This window comes from Eriocheir sinensis, chromosome 21 (assembly GCF_024679095.1).
Source record: "Eriocheir sinensis breed Jianghai 21 chromosome 21, ASM2467909v1, whole genome shotgun sequence".
NCBI classification, from domain to species: domain Eukaryota; kingdom Metazoa; phylum Arthropoda; class Malacostraca; order Decapoda; family Varunidae; genus Eriocheir; species Eriocheir sinensis.
In genome coordinates, this window is record NC_066529.1 from 17,705,115 (window position 1) to 17,728,927 (window position 23,813).

Sequence of the window (23,813 nt, forward strand, 5' to 3'; positions counted from 1 at the left end):
AGCAGACCATTGATTTTGCAAAGCCATAGAGTTGGAGCAGGGAGCACAACGAATTGTAGGATAAAGCCGAGGGAAGAGGGAATGGAGAAGGTGACCAAGTTTAAATATTTAGGGACAATTTTATGTAAGCATGGAAGTATGGAAGGTGAGGTGAGGGAAAGAGAAGTGAAGGGCAGACAGTTAGTAGGTGCATTGGAGTTATGAGAGGAAGTGTGAGCATGAGGATAAAGAGGGGAATGAGGAACAGCATTATGCTGCCAACTCAATTACGAGTCTGAGACATGGACATGGAATGCAGCACAGCCATCAAGAACAAGCACAGTGGAAATGAGTTATGTAAGAGGTGCATGTGGTGTTTCAGAATGGGATGGAGAAAGTAATGACAGCGTGTATGGGTGTGACAGTGAAGGGGGTAGATTGTGGAGTGGTCAAATGGGTGAAGCTTGGCACGCTGAGATAGTCTGGACACATGATGAGAATGAATGAATGAAACTGAGAAAAGTGTTTGAGAGAAGGGATTTTAGGGGAGGATCACTTGTTAAGTGGATCAGTAGGGTGAGTGAGTATTGGAGTGAGAGAGATTAAAGTACCAGGATTGTGTACGCTGAGAGGGAGTGCAAGAACAGGGAGATATGCAGACACTTCTGCTGTGGCCACCCTCTGGAGGGCAGTTCCAGTTAGGGAACAGGGCTGAGGAGATATAAATTTAGATGTTTAAGATTGGGCAAAATAAATTACTTTTACAGCAAATCTTTACTGTAAGGTAATGATACATAACACCAAATTATCCTGACTATTTCTCTTAAGGCAGCTGTCGTAATCTGCTTGAGTCAACAATTGCTTTGCTAAGGCATCTGATTACTTTCAGTATGCAGCAAAAAGTGCTGTAGTAGGTGTTTCTGAAGGTTTAAAAATAAAAATTGTCTATAGTCAGTTCACCCGAGTCTGAAGTGAGCATTATCGTGCAACGTGCAGCCACACGGCATGTCCAATTTCGTGGATACTGTATGCTAGCATACGTATGGTAAACAATCATCAGTGTCAATAATATGCAGGCAGCAATAACAAATGCTGTCAATTATAGACAATTTTGAGTTAAAAAAAATATTAGTAATGTTGCAAACAGCCATTTTATAAATATAAAGCCTTCTAATTTTCTTGGTGGTGGACAGCTTCAAGGCTGTTTAATAATCATAATCAGCGATCTTGTATATAACAAAACAGCTATTTGTGACCTTACTAATATTTTTTTCTCGTAATCAACTACAATAGACGGAATTTGTTATTGCTGCCTGCATATTATTGACACTGATAATTGTTTACTATGCGTAGGCAAGCATACAGTATCCACAAAATCGGACACGCCGTGTGGCTGCAGGTTGCGCGATAATGCTCACTTCAGACTTGGGTCAACCAACTATAGTTGAAAATATCTAAAATAGTCCCCGGAGAAAAACTCCCATACAATGGTAAGTAGAGTACAGGCAGTAGCTATAAAGAACATTTTAGAGCTGAATTTTCTGATTTAACAATCGTTTATCTCTGACAGTTCTGAAGTATGACTGACAGCGGTTTCGTCTCTTCGCTGGGTATAAGGCAGCTCTCCATCCAGGTTGCTTTGGTGGGTACAGCAACACCGATGACGACTTGTTGGAGATTTGTGATGGCTGGCAGAGTCAGTGGAGCACCTGAAAGCAACAGTCCAACAATTTATATATTCTGTAACTGCAGAAAACCCTCTAATCACAACTCTCAAGTCTGATTATACGTACATTATCAGGCTCTGGCAACTTGATGTCACAGCTGTGTGACGGCAGGTTGCTGCAGCATTCCTTGGGTGCCCTGATATCACTTCTCAGTTTCTTACAAGGCATATGTAACTGTGGTATGAATATACCTCTGAGGTGAGCATGGAGCAGTCACCCTTTTGAGGGATTGATTTACACAGACACGCAGACATGCATGGAAGAGAATGTTGTACTGTATGTCAACGATACCACCCAACGTCTCTTCAAAATATATAATGGTTTTGCACAAACTAGTGCTCCAAATGTCAAGGCAGGAGAGTCAGATAGAGCAACTCGCCCAAAAGCAAATGAAAACTCTGTTGTTTCAAACAAGATTAACACCAGTAAGTCTATGACAGGAGATATGCACACCATGATTGTGCCAGTGTGGTTACAGCACAGTAGCAATGAACATGGTAAAAGGTTGGTATATGCATTATTGGATTGTCAATCTGATGCCTGTTTCATCAAAGAAAGCACCTTGGGAAGAAGGTGAGTTAGTGGCTCACCAGTACACCTCAAGCTCTCCACAATAATGGGAGAACAGATTGTGCCCTGCACAAAAGACGGACTTGTGGTACGAGGATTCGGCGAGCACCTGCACATAGATCTTCCACCTACATATTCCAAGGAAAATAGTCCTGCTAAAGAAGCTCAAATACCATGCCCTGAGACAGCCTAAATCTGGCCACACTTAGCAAGTATCTCTAACAAACTGATGCTTTATGATTCAAATGTAGATGTGGCACTTATTGGAGTTAACTATATCAGAGCCATTAAGCCCAAGGAGATTATTGTGAGATGAAGATGATCCTTATGGACTAAAAACAAACTTAGGATGGGGCATTGTGGGCCAAGCAGTTAAAGAAACAAACGGTTTTGGATGATGCAGCGAGAGATACAGAATGATAGCTTGAGAAGATTTTAACTGTTTCACGCACCAAAAGTTTAATAAGTCTCTTTCCACTGCGACATTATAGACGAGTCATATGTGTGCACAGCTTCACATCTTGTGTATTACACTGTGTTTGTTGTGTGTACGCCTCACAAATATGTCATGCCTCGCCTGTTTAAATGTGTATGTGGCTCACGCAGGTTTTGCCATCACAGTCAAGAGCAAACGGCATAATTAACCGCATCTGGCAATGCACAATATCGTCAAAAATTAGCGGAGTGTGTGAAACAATCTGTCAAGCACCATGCTGATTCAAGTCTTCGTTTGAAAGATATTTGCGAAAAACGGAATGTCACAGGGTCTCATATGGATAGTAGGAATGCAACAATATATGACTTGGGCTAGTGCAACAAGAGCCATAAAAGTTGGGATGTGTGTTTTTGCTTATGTCGGCAATTATTTCAGTTTCATGGCATGCTTGGCATGTATGGCATACAAAATAGAGGACTCATTGTCTGAAGCCACATCATAGGAATAAAGGAAAACTATAACAAAGTTTCCATGTCCTGCTGGCAGCCCATGCATGTCTGTGTAAACCAGCCCCCCAAAAAGGTGACTGTTCCATGCTTGCTTCACATTACAGTAATCCATATTGTCTATAAAGTTGTTAAAAAAAATAGTTTCACACATTTTGTTTGATTCAAGAAAAAGCTTTGTCTTCTCTAGACCCTCATTTAGGTATGTTGGACTTTGTCTTTTTTTATTGTTTCAGCCATTTTTGGTGCCTTTTTTTTATTGTTTCAGCCATTTTTGGTGCTAGTTTTGAAAAATTTCTCCCCATTTTATGCAGCTTATGCACTAATTTGAATTAAAAAAAAAAAAAAAAAAAAAAAAGCTGTAATCACTACCGAACATTCCCCACCGTTTTTACAAGTTACCTTCAGCATTAAGATTACTATAGTCGGTTTCATTTCATCTATCCACTCGCAATCATAAAAGTGGCACCTGTGGATTTTTTTATTTTTTTTTTATTTGCATGTGGCCTATAGCGCCGGTAGGCTAGTACATAGGGGCCTGATGGTCGGCCCGAGTCGGTCATGGTGCAGGCAATTGTTTATAATGGTGCCATTATTATTGGCTCATGCTGCCCCCCAGAGCTCATTCTTGATTTCACTTGCACTGCACAGCTTCTTCTAGAGTCCAGGTTGATAGGTGGTCTTCAGGACAGTAAGTGGGTAGTCTTAGGCCACTCGGCGTTGACTGAAAAATCCCAGGTGGTTAGCGGCGGATTTGGACCCACATCATGGAGAGCGCGCTGAATGCGGGGCCGTGCGGCACTCTAACCACTCAGCCACCACCTCCCCCAATATTAGATTGTAATTGTGTGAAGATTAACTTTTTATTTTTAGTAATATATTTGAATGTTTGTGTATACAAAGAGCCCTCAAGTCCTCTTATATAAACTGCAAACATTCTAATTTGCATCAATAATATAGCATAAAAGCACACAAAAGACAAGCTTGTATAAGACAATACAGTCTGATCATACTCAAGATTTATAACCTTTCAAATGCCTACAATTCATCTCCTTGCAGGCACATTAAATTTGTTGCATGCAAATAACATGGCTAATATTCAAAATAGCCTAGCATCACATTCAACAATTATTATTTACTATTTCAGGTTACTTTGAATACTGATATTATTTACATTTAGTACCTGATGAGATGAATTATAGGCATTTAAAAAGCCATTGATCATTCAAGTATGATCCGACTACACTGTTTGATACAAGCTTGTCTATTTGTGTGCTTATTTAGTGTATTATTAATGCCAATCTGTATGTTTGGGATTTATATAGACTTTTTTGTTTACTTAAACATTCAAATATATTATTGAAAAATTAACATGAAAAATTACCTTGAATGTCTTTCACAACAGTTGATTTTTCACGAACTAGAAATGCGTAGGTGCCACATCTATCAAAATTACTGCTTTGTTGATAGAAAGATGAAATGAAACAGACTCCTTACACTGGGTTACTACAGATAAATCTATTGTTAAAATTTTTGGTTACTCATCCCTTGCCAGAATATCATAAACAGCATTACTTATTACTGTAACATTAAAATACTATAAAAGCAATTTATACAGGGGTCTTCATTATTTGTTTAACATAGACTAAATTAAAAAAACTAATAGTTTGGCAAAGTTTTTCGTAAGAATACTGTAAAATTGGATTTAATTCGGAACTGGGTGCTCTGTTTCAGAGAGACAGATCTTTCACTGATGGGTAAAGTATGATGCTTTTTCACATGGCAATCATTCTGTTCACTACAGAACAGCTATGATAACAATGATGTGCACATATTGCAGAAATGGTCATGTGTTTTAGCTGTCAAGATAATAAACACTGATATATAGCTCATTTGGCCATCTTGAGCCCTTATACTTGTTTAAGCTAACAACCCCACTGTTACCTCAGTGGATACTAGCCTTTTGCCACTAAAATTGCAAGCCATTAGAAAATTTGCTCTAGCACTCTCATGACTGTTTTGTGGTAACAAAAACTATTTCCATGTGAAAAAGCATCATATTTTACTCTGAAATCAATGGTCTGTGCCTAGAGTCGATCACTTAGGCCTGCAAAATATTATCCACTAAGGGGATCTTGAACAGCTTTCATGCTAACCCCCCATTTCTATTTATCTACAAGAATAACACAAAACACAATACAAAACTGGAATTATAAAAGAAAAGTGTTCCACTATAAAAAATTATTTCATCATGATGACAAAAGGATGATGAAGGTTTTGGTTTTCATCCACAAATACTGACGATGAAGGAGTGATGTGATGAGTAGCGAGGACCCCTGCAATTTCAAATTATAGTGTTCCCAACAATATAAATTTAAAGCTTGTTGCAATAAATGAGCAAAATACAGTAAAGTCTCGCAGGCTCTGGTGCCAATCAACATTTTTCCTATTGTTTCAATTATCTGGTGAGCTTTCACTGACCTTGATTTTTAAATTTTTTTATGCATTTTTTTTTTATGTTCGCGCAGGTAGGCTTTCTTCATGGATGGTTTCTTTTAAAGTCCAGGTTGATGGGTGGTCTTCAGGACAGCATATGGGTAGTCTTAGGCCACTCAGCAGTGACTGAAACATTCCAGGTGGTAGAGTGTCCAGCACGCAGTGAGTGCAGCGCCCCCACGTTAACCACTCGGCCACGGCCTACCCCAATTAGTCGTCGAATGCAACTTCACCGTACTACACCATCAACTTAAAGCTTGTCTCTGTTCCCTGCTAACCTACACTTCTTCAACCTGGGTGGGTGGGTGGCTGCCTCAGGGTGGGAGAGATTTGATGGAAAGCAATACTTGTTGGGGGAAAAAGAAAACATCATATGGTTAAGAAAGTGGAATCTGTGCTCAATGTCTTGTAAAATGGGACCACAAGCAAATACAAGTAAGGATAAGAAATCACATGGCCTGCTTGGTGAGATGGTAGCTAAAGAAAAGGGAATCTAATGTCTATTATCCATCCTCAAGAAAAGATTAATAACTTAAGATTTTATCAAAGAAAACTGGTGACCATCAGGGCTGGACAGCTTTTCTAATATCTACAATAGAGGGGGAGGGCAGCATAGGTTGAAGAGCACTGCCCTAGAGCATTCTTTCCCATGTACTAACAAGTTTACATCAGCTGCCTCTACATACCTGTCGACTGCCTGCCATCCAACCACCATACAGCTGAGGATCAATTAAAGTCCTATCTTATGCAGCCTTCCTTCCATCTCAGCTTCATGTATTCCTGCAAAATAAAGGACAAAATAAGAATAGATAATAATGATACTTTACTATATATACTACTCTAAAAGATGATGTGAACTCATGATAAAAATGAATAAGGATGTGTTTCAGTTTTGGTATGAGTGTGACCGCAAGGGGAGTGGACTGTGGAGTAATTGAATGGGTGAAGAATAGTCATAGGCAGGAGGAAGTACAGATGAAGGAAGATTGTTCCAGAGTTTACCAGCGTGAGGGATGAAAGAATGAAAATGCTGGTTAACTCTTGCATAAGGGGTTTGGACAGTATAGGGATGAGCATGAGTAGAAAGTCTTGTGCAGCGGGGCTGTGGGAGGGGGGGGAGGCATGCAGTTAGCAAGTTCAGAAGAGCAGTCAGTATGAAAATATCGATAGAAGATAGAAAGAGAGGCAACATGGCGGCGGAATTTGAGAGGTAGAAGACTATCAGTATGAGGAGGAGAGCTAATGAGACAAAGAGCCTTTGATTCCACTCTGTCAAGGAGAGCTGTGTGAGTGGACCTCCCCCACACATGAGATGCACACTCCATACGAGGGCGGACAAGGCCCCTGTAAATGGACAGCAACTGTGCGGGGCAGAAGAACTGGCGGAGACAGTACAGAACGCGCAGCCTCGAGGAAGCTGATTTGGTAAGAGATGTGGTAAGAAGAATAAACGAGGATGAATTTGACGAGTGAATGAAAATGACTTGAGGGAAATGGTATCATGGGGGAAACCACTGATGAAATGGATGCTCATTGTGGATGAGCACTGAAGGGAGTTGGTAGGCAAGAGATTGAGTGTGAGGAGCGAGAGTGTTGGATTATTAAATGCAATTTAGTAGAGGAATGTAATGACTAGGACTACTTTGCAGTAGCAAAAGTAAGGATGAGAGATAGATGGGAAAGAAGGGAATGGCAAATGAATGACTATGACAGTAACTACAGGCAGATGTACAGAAGGAAGGTGAATTACTTAAAAGAGCGTGATTAGGAACATAACAGTGCTGGAACGAGTGAGGTGCTTGAGATTTTAAAAATTTCAGTGACAAGGGCAACTTAGGAAGCAGTTGGGAATAGGGTGTATTAAAGGGGATGGAAATAGAATGCATGGTGGACAGATGAGGTAGAAGAAGCAGTTGAGGATAAATGATCTGCAAGAAAGGTTTGTATGAGTGTAACAACAAACAGACGATACAGTTCAACATTGACAAATGCATTGCCTTAAATGTTGAAAGAAATAAACCCCCCAAATAATTCCACATTAAATAACACAGCTCTCGGCCACAGAGGTAAAGGTAAAATTAGGTGCATATGCTATAGCTGCACTTTGCTGTGGTGCTCATCTTTTTTGCATTGGCCCTTTGAGCCTGTGGTGGGAAGAACCCGATACCCTGGGACACAGGCCAGTGCGAAGTCCAGGATTGCCACAGTTTACCTTCCACAGGATGTCTCCAGTACCCATTTATTGACCAGTTCAAAAGGGAGGATGAACAGCTGGGTGAGGTGCACATTGACTGCTTGGGATGGAACTTGAACCTGGGCCTACAGATTAATGGCTAGATATGCTAACCATTGCTCCTTGGAGGAGCAATAGTCTTTGTTTATCTTTCTAGAAGCATAACCAAATGACACTCAGAAGTTATCCTTAAGTTGTATTTGGTTAGGCAACACACGGATCATGCTGTACAGTTTTAGTGCCCCTTTTATAATAAAGATATAGATTCTCTTGAGGGAATACAGAGAAGAATGACTAAATGATTCAAGGACTTAGGAACATACTGTACAAAGAAATACTAAAAAGACTGAACTTATATTCTTTGGAAACACACAGACTGTATAGAGATTTAATTGAGGTTTTCAGCTGGAATATAGGGATTAATAAGAGCAATTCAAGTGATGTACTTATGTTAAAAACTGATGTAGGAACATGCAACAATGACTATGTTGAATAAATTCAAGTTCAGGAAAGTAATAGGCAAAAACTGTTTCATGAACAGGGTGGTGGATGGGTGGAACAAACTGAGCAGGTATGTAGTTGGGGCAAACATGATTGAAAACTGTAAATGAAGGATAAATATATATATGGATGGTGGTGCATCCCCCGGGTGTATGCCCCTATTGATTAACCCATTTTCAGGAGCTGCCATTGTAGGCCATCTGGTCTCTTGTAATCTTTTTTTATATTGTTGTGTATCCTCGTGTGTAAAAATCTGTAAGTAGAAGTGAGAGAGAGAAAGAGAGAAAGTATAAAAAGTAAGACACTGTTGTTGTTGAGGCTCTTCATGCTGTCTGTCTGAGCATCCCTGGGCCCCTCCGGAAGGCCACAGTTGTAACCAGGCTTTTGCCGGTTTTAGTCTTGTTGGCTAAGTGATTGTGTGCTGTCCAGTCCTCCATAATGTGTTTTATAGTATGAGGTGTTATGTTATAATCAAGGCTGGTGTCCAAGATGGAGTTTTCCAGCCTCTTCTAATAACTCAGAAAGCCTGGATGGTGCCACACCGCAGTCTTGCTGGGTGGACGGTCTTGATGGGCGAGGAGGGATTCTGAGGGATGGATTTCTGGTGGATGGGCATGCAGCAGTGTTGTCTTTGAGTGACTAGATAGATTGATGAGTGATTTGGATATGGGTATGTTTCTGGAAGCTGGTTTGGGGTGGAAGTGTTGACAGTATTTGTGCATAATATCTGGGGTGTTGTTTTGATGTTTCTTGGTGTAAGTCATGTGTTCTGTCATGTAGTGTAATGAGTGGTGTTAGCTTGCAGTGCCTGCCACAAGAGTTTGTGAGCCTCTCATGTCAAGGTGATCCTTTACTTTGAGGACTTTGGTTTCATGGTGTAGGTGATCTGTAGGTGTGGTAGCTGTGTGCCCTGTGATTATCTTTAAGGCTTTGTTCTGAATGGTCTGTAAGGTGTTGAGGTGGGTTTCAGCAAGGTTAGGAGCCCATGCAGGGCTGGCATAGTAAATCACTGAGCATATTGTTTGTATACTGTGGTAGTGGTGTCTTTGTTGTGTCCAAATGTTGTATGGGCAAGTGATTTCAGGGTATTTCATCGGGGTGTTAACTTGTTTTTAATGTTTGTAATATGCTGTTTAAATGACTGATGTATTGTATGTGACACCAAGAATTTTGGGTGTATGTGCGTGTGTTAGGGGAGTGTTGTTTATGGTAAGGTGTGGGATATGTCTGTATTCTGTATTCCAGTTAGTGAGGAGGATGACTGTGGATTTTGTTGGGGCTAGTTGTAGTCTATTTGTGGTGAACCATTGCAATAAGGTGTTCAGGTATGGCTGAAGGATTTGTGTGGCAGTGTTTGCATTTTGGTATATGTATACTTGTAAGTCTTATGTCATCTGCATATCAAGCAATCTGTAATTGTGGTGTGTTGGGTGTGGGTAGGTCGTGCATGTACAGATCAGAGAGTGAGGGTGATAAGACGGATCCTTATGGGATTCTGTTTGGGAAGTTTCTTGTGTTTGATGACTGTCCGGCAAAAGTGACATGTGCATACCTACCAGCTAGAATGCTGCTAGATGGTTGCCCAGCCATGTTTTGGTGTTATTATGCATGTTTGTGTTGAGAATTTTATTTGTGAGGTTGTGTCGGGGTATGACACCATATGCTTTACTAATATTGAGTGTTGCTAGGAGTGTTCTGTGGTGTGGTTGAGCAGAGTTGATGCCTTTAAAGACACTGTGGTTTGTGAGAAGGGAGTTTGTGGAGGGGAGGGGAGTGGAGTGGTCGAGAGCCATGTTGTACTGTGGCCAAGGGGATGTGGGGCGTAGTGATGTGGAGTATTAGGCATTCTGTAACCTTTGAAGGAGTGCAAAGGAGGGTGACAGGGCAGTGTGATGAGGTTAGTGTGGGTCTTTGTTGGGTTTGGGAATGGTGATTATGATACCATGCTTCCAGATGTTGAGTATCATGTTGTGTGCATAACTGTAGTTTGATATTTTAGTGAGTGCTTGAATGCCTTGAGGTCCCAGGTGAATGAAGTGTATGTTACTAATTTTATCTGGACCAAAGGCAGATGAATGTTTGAAGTTGTGTATAATGTGTTTTGTTTGGATGAAGGTGAAGGGACTGTAGACTGGGTCAATATGGAACTGTCTTTTGCATCGGATGATCCACGAGTCTTCTGGTGTGGGAATAGGTGACTAACTTTAGAGAAAAGGTTGATGAGAATCTTTGCTTGTTGTTTGCTTGAGGGTATGGTGTCTGTGTGATTGTGTGGTGTAGCTGTTAGACAGTGTGATGCTGTTTAATGTTTGTATTCAGCAATGTTTGTTTTGTGATCAAGTGTTTGGACATAGTTGTGCCAGCTTAGTGTTTGCTGTTCTAGGGTTCTGTTGTTGATTTGTGTGTTAAGTGCTCGTAATTGTTGTATAGTTTCCTATGTATGAGGCGTTGGGAAGTATTTTAATGTATCGTGTTGTCTGATGAGGCCATCAATTTCTGATGTGAAGTTGGGTTGTGTCTTCTTTTGTTGCCTCTTGGGATGTATTTTTTGTCTGGGTTTTCAATAATGGTGCTAAATGTGTGTACAGCATCATTAATGTTTATAATGAGTGTGGTGTTGAATGTTTCAAAATGTTCTGTTTCCATTATGAAAGATTCTGAGTTGGCTTTTTTGTAATTAAGGTGAGTGTCTGTAAGACACTTGGAAATATTGGTTAGAGAGTAAAGAGAGAGAGTATATGAGGATTTTGGTAAGAATATATCAGCAAAATATCTGGAAAACAAAATAAATCAGCTGGGACATATGCCAGGGTGGGGGTGCATCCCCTCATCCACACTATGAATGGGGTCCCTCCAAGCAAGTCTCCATGCAGGCCACCATCCCATCCTAAGTACCTCATGGCAAGATCCATCAACTTGTTCAAGCGATGAGCTTTGTAGTGGTTTCCTTAACTTTCTGCACCTTTGATTATCTCTTACAGAAATGACTGGCAAGTAGGTTCAATCTCTGGGTGGTATGCTACATGTCTATATAATAAGAGTTAGTGTTCATATACTATGAAAATAATAGGCCTCAATTCATTCTCACAGAGTTATTGTTGATTCAACACAAAATCATTCTAGTGATATCCAATGATTCTGTGTAGAGACTTATTACCAAAGGCATCAATTCGCCTCTTCATAGAAGTAGGTATGCAGTCAAGGGCCAAGAATTGCAAGGCGACATAACCTTCCTATATCATGCTGCTGGGGTAACAATGTGAGAGAGAGGCTTCTGTGTGCTGCTCAAGAGGTGGGATGCTAAGTGTAGGTCAGAGCAATGAAACCATGAAAGATTTGGCATGGGTGTGGCAGCTGAGGGTGTGGATTGTGGTGGTTGAATGTGTGAAGCATGGCACTCTGTAGTTTGGACATGGAACAAGAATGACTGAGGTATTGATCATAGTACAGCAAATACCAAGGTCATAGCTATGGCACATAAGAATGACTTTATGAAAAAAATATATGAGGACAGGACTGAGGAAGAGATGTCCAAAGGATACCATGAGAGAAATGGATCAGTAGAGTGAACAAGTATTGAAAAGACAGGAGTTGGTAATCAAGAAATAGAGTGTACTGAGAGGGAGTGTCGGTGTAGTAGAATAACTGGAAACTCTAGAATATATGGAGACAGGCATTGTGCACAAGTGTTAGGAGGCCAACATATTGTGCTATGTCTGGCATCAATAACTGTGCTCTTGTGCTGTGAGCATAGCAGTGGAGCTGTTGAATTTTGATGGGCAACAGGTTAGCAAGCTGATTCTGTGACTGGATAGCTAAATCAAGGAATTTTTAACTGTTCTTTGAATGGAAATGAGAATATATATATATATATATATATATATATATATATATATATATATATATATATATATATATATATATATATATATATATATATATATATATATATATATATATATATATATATATATAAACTAAAAGACTGATCAAAAGTGGGGAAAGTTTGCTCAAAATATGAAAGCCAAGAAGAAGTAGGTATACGGTCAGGTGCAAACCAATGCATGGTGAAATAACTTCCCTCTCATGTTGCTAGGGTAACTGAGTGTGAGAGAGAGGCTTGTGCATTGTGCAAGCTGCTCAGAGGCAGGATACCAAGAGTCGGGAAGGCTTGGGGGATGTGGCAGTGTGATGGGCTTGGTGCAGCAAAAAGTGAATGAATCGTGCACCTCATATTGCGCTGGGCACCAGTGCGTGCACACAATGAAGTCTTCAGATTTTCTAGCATATATTCTCCTACACTGGTGCTGGGAGAGTTAAAGACACTTCAGTCATGGCCACCCAGGGCCACTAGTGAGAGAACAGACCATTGGAAAAAGAAACAAATACAAATTACTACCTACCCAATATTTTGATTTTCACTCAAATCAAACTATCATTCATATTATACTGCACTCCAAGTTAAGCAGCACATGACATATATGACATACAAAACATAGCTGCCTAGTATATGGAAAGTTTTGAAAACATCACCTGAAATGGGTGTTGACAGCTCAACTTTAGAGACCTCCAGCCCCATCCATACCATCAGGCAGTGCCCAGAGCAGTAACTCTGTTATTACACACTTTGTGGCAATCTTGGGACTTACATGACTGATTAACCATGAGCACAAAATATCAACTGGTTTGCTCATCAAAGTTGTCAAAGAGTGTACAATGGTGGATTTAACTTGTGACTGCCACTGCCTGACAGTGTGGATGGGGCTTATGATGTTGACAGAACTGGAACTTGCCTTCAAAGTATCATAGCAGCAATAGATGCCATGAAGAGTTCCTTAGTTGAGCAGCATCTTGACAACACAGCCAGCAAGTGCCATGCCCTTGAGATTGATTGGCATAGTTGTGGTGGATGTGCAGAGTTCTTGTTTCAGGGAGGGTCTTCAGAACACCATACAGCGAATGAGTGCCATAAAGAGCCATGCCTCAAGAGAAGTGGCAATATATGATGGGTAGTGACAATCCCTCTCGCTGTTAATATCATGCCCATCTTGCCCCGAGCCACAGGAAGACTTAGCTGTCTTGGGTTCACACAAACACCTGTTAGATACCAGAGTCAACAGACATGGGGCAATAATAAGAAACAGTAATAGACTACTAGATGGTTCTTAGAGTACAGTAAATTCACTCTTCTCACAAGTAGCTACAGTTCCCGCAATTACAGTACTTGTGACACTTCCCAATATGCATCCGGTCATTCTCCTGACAAGTTAGGGTACATTGTTACTTTATTTATGTAGGTGGCACAAATAATCAAGGAAGTGGAGGACATTTATAACAAGAAACTGAGAAACCATAAACAAGTTCTTACATACACAATTTTTGCCATATAAATTCATCACAAATTTATTAACACAAAAAACTATGTATTTTTCTCTGGTATCATTGAAAAGGTTACGGCAAATGGCAGAAAGGAGGGATGTCCAGAAATTGGTTCCTGAACCAGTTCTGCCAAGATAAATATGGTAAGTCAAAAGGTAAAGTTGTGGATGTGTAACGCCCTGAATTTCACACTACTACAACTCCCACACAAACACAGCATGTAACAAAATGCACGAGAAATTAATCTAGACAAGAAAAGGTTTTGCCGGCACTGGGGATCAAACCCATGACCATCGAGATGGGAAAGGCACTCCTTAACTAGTTGGCCAAAGAGGTCACCCACTCGTTGAGTGAGTTATGGGAGGCTCGCCCATCAGCTGTGTGTCAGCACTACATGGTTCCCCATCCCTATCTAGATTAATTTCTGTGTGTTTGTCAACAAAACTTCCCATTTTCTATGAACTCTTCGGAGACCATGGGCCATCACTCTCCCCGTTACCCCTTTAGGGAGACAACAGAATCACAGGAGAGGATGCCCACCAATGTGCCACCAGTGTAACGCACTGAATTTCTACTCCCTAGAACTCCACATAAACACAGCGTGTAACAAAACACACGAAAAATTAATCTAAGTAAGGAAAGGTTTTGCCAATACTGGGGATTGAACCCGCGACCAGCGAGACGGGAAAGCCGCTTTTTAACAAGTTGGCCAAAGAGATACCCCCCCTCGTTGAGTAAGTTATGGGAGGCTTGCCTATCAGGTGTGTCTCAGCACTACAGAAGTAAACTATAGCTGTGTGTGGCCTCAGTATTAATCTCTGTCTCACTGGCCCTTGAGCCTGTGGTGGGTGAGGAACCATGAATTACCCTTGGATATATATACAGGGTGAATGTGACATCCAGGTTACCACAGTTTACCTTACTCAGGTTTACCTAGGCTACACATTTAATGACCAACCCAAATGGGAGAAAAAACAGATGGGTAGGATGTGCATTGACTACCCAGGCTGAAACTTTAATGTGGGTCCTTGCATTTGTATCTAGGCATGGCAACACCTACGCCATTGAGGCGTGATGCAATTCTTCATTAGTTAGTACCTAAGCTTCCTGCTGGAGATCAAAATGGGACTTATTTCCTTTATTGCCACTTCCTATTTTTCTTTCTTCCATTTGATAGCATTTAGTCACGCGAGTGCTTTGAGGCCTCACTTGCTGTCCAAATAAATGATAACCATAATATGCCTAATGGCCACATATGTTGAGAAAGCATGGAGTTGACTTTAAACTGTATGCCAATGATACACAGCTCTATCTGTCGCTGAGTGACATGGAAAACAGTGAAGATAAACTGAACAGAATTATGGATGATGTTGGAAAATGGATGAATTCTCAGCAATTGAAGCTGAATGAGGACAAAGCTGAATGCCTGATGGTGGGGAAGAACAAGGATCTCAGGAGGCTCAATATCTCCACTCTTTGGACTAATGCTGGCACTATGACTGTAAAAAAGGCAGTCAAAGACCTAGGTGTGAAAACTGGTTGTACTCTATCTTTCAAAGAACAGATCAACCAGGTGGTGAAAACAGCAGGCTACCATGTAACTAGAAAGCTGGATTATTGTAATTCACTATATTATGGCCTCCCTAAATATCTGCTGAGGAAACTACAACTAGTCATGAACAGAGCTGCAAGGCTAATAAAGGGTCTGCTGCCACGCAAGAGAATAACACCTATACTTATAGACTTAAATTGGCTACCCATTAAGGCACGAATAGTCAACAAAATAAGTGTCTTGACTCACCAAGCAACAGTACTTGGTAAACCTGGATATATGAGAAATTTACTACAGGAATTTAATCTGGACACCGCTATGTCACTGAAACAGTGCAGAACAATATAGACTCTATGAGCCCAGTTAACCTGAAACTGGGTTTCAGAGCATTTGAGAAGAGTGCCCCAAGGCTCGGTAATGGGTTACCCGAGGACGTTAAGAACAGTGGTAATCTGGCAACCTTGAAGACAGCACTGAAGACTCACTTATTCACTAAATCCTACAACCTTACAAACATGAAGACAGAGGACAACTTTCAGTGCTAACATTATTATTATAATGTTGACAGCCCTGTGGAGCACTGTGCTGCAGTGGATTGGGGCCTGAAACGGCATCAATGGTAACGGTAATGGCCAGGAAAGACAAGAGGATCAGAGGAGTGGAGTCACTCCATTAGGTTACGTTATTATGTCTTTAAGTGACCTTAAGGAGGGTTGTAGGTTCAGTGCAAAGCGTATCACTCCTACATGATGAAAACAATTAAGGGTAACTAATCTGACTAAACTAAATGCCTAACTTGATCTGACCTTAAATTTATTACAATAAATCTAATCTATCCTGACCCGTCCTGCTGTCAAAATCTGGTAAACAGAATAACTCCCTAATTTCGTGACTATCAATTTGCGAGAAACATACATGGGAAACAAAAGATTCAGAATGACAAAACTTACATTATATGTGATAGGTAGGAATTATCTGATTATCTGCCTTGTTGATGCCTTATACTGAAATGATCATATGTGCTGATCTTTCTACTGATGACTTTTATGACTTTAGTTTGAATCTCAGCACAGCTTTCATGAGACTTTCCAAAGACACTTGAGCCATCACCACCACGCCAGTAACTATATAAAGAATCAGTATTATTTCGTTATGCCACTTGTGAATATTCTGCTCTTACGCTGCTTACTTACTCCTACCCTCTGATGTCTGCTGGTGTGTATATGCAACTTGAGAATAAAGAAATGACCAAAGCTATTCTATTCTCCAGTCCTGCAACTCGTGAGTGAGTGGTCATGGTCCTGAGCGGATGTGTGTTGCGTCTAGCTCCACACAGAAAGTGTTGACATGGCTGTCAGGGCCAAGGGACTGGAGGATTTGTGTTATGTTTGTGTGGAATTCTCAGGCGAGAAGTGGATTGGATGCTGTTTGTGTCCTAGGTGGTGTCATGTGAAGTGTGCTTATTTGTCTGGGATCAAGCAGGATAATATACCTAAAATAAATTGGATATGCACCCCATGCCTCTATAAAGAGTACGTATCTGGCTACCAGCATTGTGGAAAAATTGGATGAATTCAAGCAAGAATTATCTAAAGAAATATCTGTGGTTAAAGATAAGGTTGAATCAAGGGCTGAGAAGGTGCAGGAGGAGCTGGGATCAGTTATTGATGCACTTCGTGCTGAGAATGCTAAATCCAGTTGGGCTGAGGTAGTGAAGAGAGGCAGGAAAGTCAAGAAGAATCTCCTAGTTGTGAAAGCTTCTACCCAGGAAAAGAAGGCAACAGATATGAAAGATGAAATCTCCCAGGCACTGAATGGCATTCAAATAACTAATTCAAGATTCACAAATGGAGGTATTATTGTCATGAACTTTGACAAAAACACAAGGGATGAGGCTGCTCAAAAATTGGAGTCTGTTAAGCAAATTAGTATCAAGAGTGTTGAAAAGATGAAACCAATGATCATGATATGTAATGTGCATAAAGAGGAGACCAAGGAAAAAATAAAGGAGACCATCTTAGACCCCAATGAGTTCTTACACAATTCAGAATGTTGAGAATAAAATTGAACTTATTTTTAGCAAGCCTGCAGCTGGCTGCACGATGCACTACATTTTGAGGTGCGACCCAACTGTGAGAGAGCTGATTTACAAGAATCACGATAAGTTAAAAATTAGAATGGGGAATATACACAGTGAGAGACAGATACCGTACCATGCAATTATATCTTATCACAGATACGGCCATCTTGAGGCAAACTGTACTGCTAAGAGCAATGGAGAAGCCCCAAAATGAGCAGTGTTGTGTAGTCCTTCAGACTGAAATTGAGAGAATTCGTAACATAACCAATCATGGTTATTAATTAATTAGTGTTTGTACTCGAAGATAAATTGTGTGATAAGTGTTCAGTGAGTTGGAAATAATCGTTGGATATTTAATTTGATACTATAAAGAAAATATCAGACATATAAAAACTGAACCAATGGATATTTGTGATACTATGAAAAGGGAAGATATTGGTATTAGTACAAACCTAAACACGGCTAAGTGACTAAGATAATGCCAAGGACATCAGTAGACTATTCATGAAAGCAACTTAAGACTCGCTCACTCGCTACAACGTTTGAGAATAAGTGCATCGAGGATTATTATTGAGGCTAACATTGTAATTGTTGGCGGCCCTCGCAGAGTGCACTATAGTCTGTTCAGAGCATGAAGTCCGTTCAGGGTGGAGCTGGTATCGTCGTTTACCTCTAGCCATGCTGCCAAATCAACCTTCGTACATGCGTCTCTCTCTCTTATTTCCCATCTATGTGCTGTTTAAAAGTGATATTTTATATATTCTGTATATAGTAAAGGAAACTACATAGTACAATGAGTGTCGATATTTAGGATTATAACAACGATTTGTATAAATTCTATGACATGTGGCAGCGATTTTTTCCCAAGTTGCCACGTTGTGGTGGTGGTGGTGGTTGGCATGTCCCCTTAGGTCCCTCCCCCGGGTCGAGAAGGAGAGAGGGAGAGATAAACAGGTGGGTTGTGGGTGGGTAGGTAGGGAGAGTGCTAATCTGATAATTGGCAGTCGAACTGGCAGCGCCGCACTCATGGGAATTCCAGAATGTGCCACACCTTGAACCGACTTCATCTGGATCTGGATATATGATGTGCAGGGCACCCGTACAGGTGCCATACACACATATTTGTTGGCTGTTGGGGGGACGGGGGAGCCGGGTGTGCAGGGGAGGGAAGTGAATCAAGTGTAATTGTTAAGTGTTGGTGTGTTGTGGTGACAAGTGATTGTGTATTTGTTTTCTGAATGAGTCTATTGTATTGCAGTCTAAAATCTGATGAGGGAGGCTGTTCCAGTCACGTATGGTGCGTGGAAAGTATGAGTGCTTGTATGCATCAGTGTTAGTCACCTAAGGGATAGTTACAACGATTTAGCTAGAGCAGTAAAGAACACACGTATGGCAAAACGTAATTATGAGATTAAAATTGCCAGGGAAGCAAAGACCAATCCAAAGGGCTTCTTTCAGCTTTATAAGACCAAGGTTAGGGATAAGATAGGGCCGCTTAAGTCAGGAGAATCACTGATTGATAGTGATGAGGAAATGAGCGAGGCGTTAAATAGATATTTCTTAACTGTATTTACCAAAGAAAGATTAGATGATATACCTCAGGGAGAACAGATCTACAGGGGAGAAGAGGTAGAAGAATTAACCGACATCAACATAAGTAGGGAGCTCGTGATTAGACAGATAGATAAACTTAAAGTCACTAAGGCGCCAGGGCCAGATGAACTTTTCCCCAGGGTAACAAAGGAATGTAAAACTGAAATAAGTGGGCAGTTAACAGAAGTATTTAGGAAGTCACTAGACACAGGGGTGGTGCCTGTTTCATGGAGGCAGGCACACGTTATTCCAATATTTAAGAAGGGAGACAAATCTTCTATGAAGAACTAAAATGCCGATTAGTTTGATGTCAGTTATAGGTAAAATGATTGAGTCAGTAATAGCTGATAGTATTAGGGATCATATTGACAGACATAATTTAATTCACGACTCACAGCATGGGTTTATTAAAGGAAAGTCGTGCCTCACTAATCTTTTATCCTTTTACAATAGAGTATACGAGGCAGCTGACATTGATGAGAGCTATGATGTGGTTTATCTTGATTTTAGTAAGGCCTTCGATAAGGTACCTCACCAGAGACTGTTAAATAAAGTCAGGGCTCATGGGATAAGAGGGAAGGTATTTGATTGGATTAAGACGTGGATTAGCGACAGGAAACAGAGGGTTACCATTAATGGTAAAAAATCCGAATGGGGTAATGTTACCAGTGGGGTTCCTCAAGGTTCAGTTTTAGGCCTGCTTTTATTCATTATCTACATCAATGACATAGACAATGGGATAACTAGTGACATAGGTAAATTTGCAGATGGCACCAAAATAGGACGCACTATTAGGACAGGGGAGGATGCTACAGCACTGCAGGAGGATCTCAACAAACTGTCAGCTTGGTCAGAGAAATGGCAGATGAATTTTAACATCACCAAGTGTAGCATACTTAGTGTAGGAACACGCAACCCATTACATGGGTATAGTTTAGACTCCAAAGCGATAGGCAGGTCTGAGTGTGAAAGGGATTTGGGAGTGTTAGTGAACTCTGACTTAAAACTAAGGAAGCAACGTATTAGTGCGAGGAATAGGGCTAACAGGGTATAAGGCTTTATCAACAGGACGGTAACCAACAGGAGTGCAGAGGTCATCCTCAGACTCTATTTAGCATTAGTTAGGCCACACTTAGATTATGCTGTCCAGTTTTGGTGCCCACTCTACAGAATGGACATCAACTTGCTAGAATCAGTTCAGAGGAGGATGACCAAGATGATTCAGGGGCTGAGGAACCTCCCATATCAAAATAGGCTGAAACATCTAAACTTACATTCACTAGAAAGATGAAGAGTGCGGGGAGATCTGATAGAAGTATTCAAATGGGTCAAGGGTTACAACAAAGGCGATATAAGTAAAGTACTGAAAATTAGCCAGCAGGATAGAACTCGCAGTAATGGATTTAAATTAGAAAAGTATAGATTTAGGAGAGAGATATAGGAAAGCATTGGTTTAGTAATAGGGTGGTGGGGGAATGGAATAGACTCAGCAATCACATAGTTAGTGCAGGGACGATAGCTTGTTTTAAGAGTAGACTGGATAGCTACATGGACGAGGACGACAGGTGGCAGCGAGGTGTGGGTGCAGTAAGCTGGCAGGGTACTGGTGCATGCATAGTACCGCCGGTATAACGAGGATCAAGCCTCTACCTGTAACCCCTGAAACTATACCTCACCCATCGTGAGTAGTGGGGGGGATTCTGGAGCTGCCCTGTGTAGGCCACCCGGCCTCTTGCAGATTCCCTATGTTCTTATGTCCTTATATGTTTGGTATTTATGGATGTGTGTGTTACGAGTACGTTGACTGTTTGCGTTGTGTAGGTATGTTTGTGGGTCAATGTCAATATGAGTGTTTGTGATCTTGTACATAAGTGTAAGTCTGTGTGCTTGTCTGCGTATGTGAAGAGGTTCCATGTTTATCTGTTGTTTGATCCGTGTTGTGATGCCAGGCGTTCGAGTGTAATTGTTTATAATGAACCTAGCCACCTTGGTGTTGATTTGTTCTAACCTATCAATGTTTGTGTGTGTGTAAGGATCCCACACCCTGGAGCAGTATTCCAGTGTTGGTCTCACAAGTGTGTCATAAGCTATGTGTTTAATGTCAGGTGTGTAGTTATGTAAATTCCTCCTCAGGAACCCCAGCGTTCTGTTGGCTGTGGCACTGATATGGTCTATGTGAGTACTGAATTTCAAATTTCATGCTACGAAGACTATTGCAGTGGAGCGGGGCCTGAAACCTCATCAACGGTAACGATATAGGGTATACTACATCATAAACAACGGTCACCAGTGATGAGTACGCTAAAATCTACCAGAAGAACTTGCCAACCATCAGAGTGGTCTGGGTGTGCCACTAGATATATACCACATCACAAAATCAGAATAAAGTGCTATGAAAAGAGCCTACCGAGTTTACTTTACCTGGGGAAAGCTTGATCTTGATGTCACCGGTGGCTTGAGATTTCTCCCCCGCCAGGCCTTTGTATCGGCAGCTCCTGTGAAGGAAAACAAAGCAAACAGAAAGTCGGTTTTCAATTACTCGGGGCAAGATATTATGGACAATTTACGGGTTCACCCAACCAACGATTTTCTGACGTGGTTCATGTTTTTCTGGTGATAGATGTAGTGAATTGCATGACTTTGTACCTCATTTCCGTCGCAAATGTCTACTTTTCGAGTTATGCCTCTTTCCAAGTTATGCCTATCCACTGCCCGAACGATCTTGGGGACCTGTGGGAACACGGGGTTTTTGGGTGGGGGAGCATGAAATCGACTGGGTTAAGATTCGTTTTAGGTCCGTGCCAGTATCTCATTACCTACCTTATGAAACATCAGTATCTCTTCATATATCTTTTCTACAAACCTTCAACAGTCATGGAAACGCTTTGAAAATCCAATTCAAGGACTTTTTTTCATTCTTGAAAATAGGGATATAATAATGTTTACGGAAGCGCGTCGCCTCCTCTGGCGACGGTGCAGCCGGTGTTGCGAGAAATACCTCCTCGCTGAAATAAGTCACATATACATGTGGGGGGGGTCCAGGGGGGGCTATGCCCCCCCTGATTAGAAGGGGGTTCGAGGGGGGCGCAGCCCCCCCGTTAGTAGGTCGTAAAATTCGGTTGGAGTAGATTAAATATGCTCCCCGACCCTATACCCTCTGCGAGCTATTTTACGGCTGCGGCGGCTGCAGCGTCGTCGCGGCCGCCGCCAGAGGAGGCGACGCGCTTCCGTAAACATTATACCCTATTTTCAAGAGTAAAAAAAAAAGTCCTGGAATTGGATTTTCAAAGCGTTTTCATGACTGTTGAAGGTTTGTAGAAAAGATATATGAAGAGATACTGATGTTTCATAAAGTAGATTATGAGATACTGGCACGGACCTAATACGAATCTTTACCATCGACTAATATGCATTTCAAATGAGGTCGACTAGAAATCAACAGAATCACATTAGAACACCAGTGAAAAGACATAGCCTACATTTGTTTTGAAGGGAGCGGGGGAAGCGGCCATTGCGACAGAAATGTGGTACAAAATCGTGCAATTCACTGCATCAATCACCAGTAAAACATGAACCACGTCAGAAAATCGATGGTTGAGTGAAACCGTAAATTGACCGATATTATTGCCTACTTCTTGCACGCCACATGCCCTCCAAGAACTCTTTCACCGCCTCACTCGTCCACTCGTCTCTCCACTCAGCCCCAGCAGCAGCACCATCCTTACGGTCCTCCCATTCACTTCACGTCCCATCTCACTCAGAAACACCTGCATCATCTTCGAGAAGATACTTCTTACCTGGCACTTCATGCTGGATTTATGATGCGCAGGGCATCTGTACAGGTGCATAACACGGAAAAGATCACCCAGGCTTCCCTAATACCACACCTCACACTCTTCTTCTTCTTCTTTTGACCTGTGCCGCCTTGTACCACTTCTTAGGTCCTCCTTCTTTCGTTCCTCTTTTCTTCTTTTTTTACTTCTACACACTTTTCTTTTCAGTATTACATCACTTTCTTAAGCACTTCATCCTGAAACTTAGGTTTTCCGTCCTTTTCTTTTCCTGATTTATTTGCCTATGTGCTTTGCTATTTTCCACTATTACACTTTTCACTCCACTTTTACTGCTCAGATCTTTTTTCCCAAACACATGTCAAGAAAATTTTTGTGTGAGGTATCAATTTCACTGCTTCCTCCTTACTGCCATATAGTCCTAAAACGGTACTTATTCCTCCGTCTACCTCCTCCAATCTGCTGTGCCACTCCTCTTCCCCAATAATTTCCACTACTGATGCCAATAGCCTTTGCCCCTCCTCTTCATACCTGTCACAGGCCACTATCAGGTGCGCTATTGTTTCCTCTTCCCCTATACATAAGCTGCAGTTTTGGTCCTGCTCGTCTCTGCTTCTCCCCTTTACTTTTAGAGTTCCAGACCTTGCCTTGAACAACAGCTTACTCCCCCAGTCTCCCCGGTACCAATTTTCTCTTTCAGGCTTTTATTTTGTCTTGTACCATTTTAAAGTCGACTTTTCTGCTGCTCCTGCTTGCCATTTTTCCAGGCCATTGGTGGCAATGCAATTCTTCATGTCCTTAACCCTCATTCTATCCCACTCATTTTCAAGATTTTCTCTCCTCTTCCATCTAGCTATTTCTTTTTTCCATGAGGATGTTGTTCTGTCCTCTGTTATCACCTTTTTTACCCATCTTTCTTCACTTAGTCCTTCGATTTTCTTCATGAATCCCATCTTGCCCTTTATAATTC

At 41.3% G+C, this 23,813-nt stretch overlaps 1 long non-coding RNA gene across 1 annotated transcript; it reads right to left on the reverse strand.

Annotated features, from left to right (window-relative positions):
- Positions 1 to 36: 36 nt before the first annotated feature.
- LOC127001774 (uncharacterized) lies at positions 37 to 21,666 on the reverse strand. The gene is made up of 3 exons (XR_007755445.1): positions 21,474 to 21,666; positions 5,700 to 6,494; positions 37 to 1,688 (listed from the first exon to the last, which is right to left on the reverse strand). It is a non-coding gene; the product is annotated as an uncharacterized LOC127001774 (long non-coding RNA).
- Positions 21,667 to 23,813: the final 2,147 nt, after the last annotated feature.